Here is a 2,817-nt window from a genome sequence, read left to right as displayed (position 1 = left end):
GTGTTTGAAATAAAAAATAATCGCCTGAGCTGGTGCGGTTTAAATACCAGCAAACCCCGTGTACCCCACTTTGCATAGTCAACGCTGTCTAGGAGTCCATCCCTGCACCCCCAGAGGGGAAGATTTCTGATCCCAAAGCTCTTAAATAAATCGATTTCTCGATGGAGTTGGGTTGAGAAAAAGCCTTTCAGCCAGTGGCGGGGTTTTGTTTTGGGTTGGGTTCGGGTTTTTTTGGTGAAATGTAATTTAAAAAAATAAAAGGAAAAAAAAAAAAGGAAGAAATAAAAGGTTTTTTTTCCCCCCAATTGAAAAAGTTGGTGGGCTCCAATTTGTCCAAGGTCTCGAAGAGTCGCGACATCTGACAGCTCTGATGTGGTGAAATTCATTCCCTGGCGTGAAAAGGCCAAAACCAATCAAAGAAGCTGCTGCCATCTTTTCCACTATGTCTGAAATTCCCGTCGTTCTCCATAGAGAGCTCATAACACTTGGTTACCTGCACATAACTCCTGGCTCATAAGAAATTATGAAACTTAACTTCTCTTTTCATTAAAAAAATAAAATATTCAAGACTATCAGCTTTTATATAAAATATCAGCAAGCCCCCAAAAAAAAAAACCAAAAACAAAGAAAAAAAATCAATTGCTGAGGTAACTTCATACCTTGAGGTAGCTTTTTTTTTCCTTTTTATCTTCTTTTTTTTTTGTTCTTTTTTTTTTTCCTCTTTTTTCTCTTTTTTTTTTTGTTTTGCCCTCTCTCTCGTTGCTCAAACACCGCAATACCTGGGCCTTCCCCCGCATCTCCCCGTTGTTGTTGCAATGGGTTTAAGGGGACAGTAACCGGTGCCGCGGTTTCCCCGCTCGCCTTCCTGCCGCTGAATTTTTCCAGCCGGGATCGGCTTTGGAGGATGCGCCCAGGAAAACGCCTGCCGGAGCGGGAGGGCTGGTCTCCACTTGGGAAAATAAATGGGTAAAAACATCAGTGCGAGGTTCGTTCCAAACTCCCACTTCTTAGCCCCATATCGGCTCACCCCGAGGGTTGCACCCAGGTCTCCTCCTGCCTGGCAGATGCAGGATCCGGCATCATCTCTCTCCCCCAAAATTAAATTCCAATTCCTGGTATTCTAAATTTAAATTTTCGCACAAGCAAAATTTTGCTTTTTTCCCCACCCCAATTTGCAGGAAAATCAACGTAAACCCCAATTTTGGCTGGATTTGCAGCACCAAAACCGGGATACCCCAGCCCCGCTATGGAGACCAGACCTTCCCCTGCCTGAAGAGGCGATGGCAGCGGTTACTGTCCCTTCTAAATACTCCACGTTAAAAAACCCCCAAGTCATTAAAATCTCTCTAAAATATAAAATCCACATAAGAGTGACGGGAATCAGTAACCATATTACATTCGTTTGACGCGTATATTTGGTATCCTCTCATGAGAACAGTTCTTTTTTCCTGCAGAAAGGAGGGTGGCGGTTGGTTGCTTAATGTTTTTTAAATAATCCTAAAAACATCTATAGTTTAAATAAAGGTGTGCCAAATTTCAAGGATATTTTTCCCCCATTTAAAGAGGTTTGGAGGGGGGGAAATAAGTCACAAAATAGCCCCAAAAAATATTTCCTGGATGTTTTCTTCAAATAAAAAAACCCCTCAAACCCCCTGACTCCTCCCCAACCCATTCTGCATTGATTTAGTTCCCATAATCTGATTATTAAAGAGATGAAGATTAATTCAATATTTCCTATCAAGCAGGGGTTTCTTTGCTATTTTTTTCCTTTTTTTAAATGTTTTTTTGGTGGTGGTTTTATTGCTGTCGCTTGAAGGGAGGTGGGAAAAACCAAAAACCCTTCCCTTGCCCCTTTCCCTTCCCCGGTTTGCCTCGTCCCTGGGACGGGTCATCACCTCCGCAGCGGAGATCTCGGAGGAAAAAAAGGTCGCATGTCCCATTTCTGCCATTATTTCATAGGCTTAAAAAAAAGAAAGAAAAAAAAATTAAAATTAGGAAAAAAAAAAATTAAAAATGAAAAAAAAAATCTTTCGTGAACCTAAAGTGAAAAGAAAACATTCAAATGACTGGAAAACAAAAAGAAATTAAAATTATCCTGGAAAATAGAGGTGCTCTCCTGGCTTCTAAGGCTGTACAAGGCACTGCACTGCGGGCAGGAGGAATCCTGCCCTCCCGCCCGCGGCGGCTCCGGGATGGAGCAGTGCAGAGCTCCCAAAGGGACCCAGATCCATTTGGCTCTAAGGTGAGGGGGTTTCTCTCTCTCTCTTTTTTTTTTTAATTATTATTATTTTTGCCCGCAATGGATTTTGTTACCAAAGCTCGGTAAGAATCCACCGGAATTGCTCTTAAAAATAAGAAAACAAAAATCAAAATTCAATGCTCCAAAACGTCGCTCCGGGAATATCGCCCAGCCACGGGGGTGAAGGGGTCGGGGAGACGCAGCCGCTGGGCGCCTCGGTTCGATGGGACCCCCCCAAGGCTACTTAAATGAGAGGGCGAATGCTGCGCCCGCCGGAGGGGACCCAGCACCCCTCATCGTCCCCAGCACCGCGCCGGCCTGGCAGCCGGTCGTCCCGGCGCGGCGCAGCACCTCTCGCTCCATTTAAGTAGCTGTCCTGGCACGTGGAGCTAAAAACTGATCCAATCCTTCTTTTTTTTTTTTTGCTTTTTTGTTTTTTTTTTTTTGCTTTTTTACCCTAGCCATCTACCTCAGAAGCCAATCAAACGGCCGTTAAATCTCGCTCGGTTAATGAAAAAAAATTAGCATCTGTCTACGGTAACTGATTCCCAGCCACTCTTAAGCCCGGCATTGGCTTC

The sequence above is a fragment of the Mesitornis unicolor genome, unplaced genomic scaffold (assembly GCF_000695765.1).
Source record: "Mesitornis unicolor isolate BGI_N332 unplaced genomic scaffold, ASM69576v1 scaffold27503, whole genome shotgun sequence".
Taxonomy (NCBI): Eukaryota; Metazoa; Chordata; class Aves; order Mesitornithiformes; family Mesitornithidae; genus Mesitornis; species Mesitornis unicolor.
Note: the sequence above shows the minus strand (reverse complement) of the source record.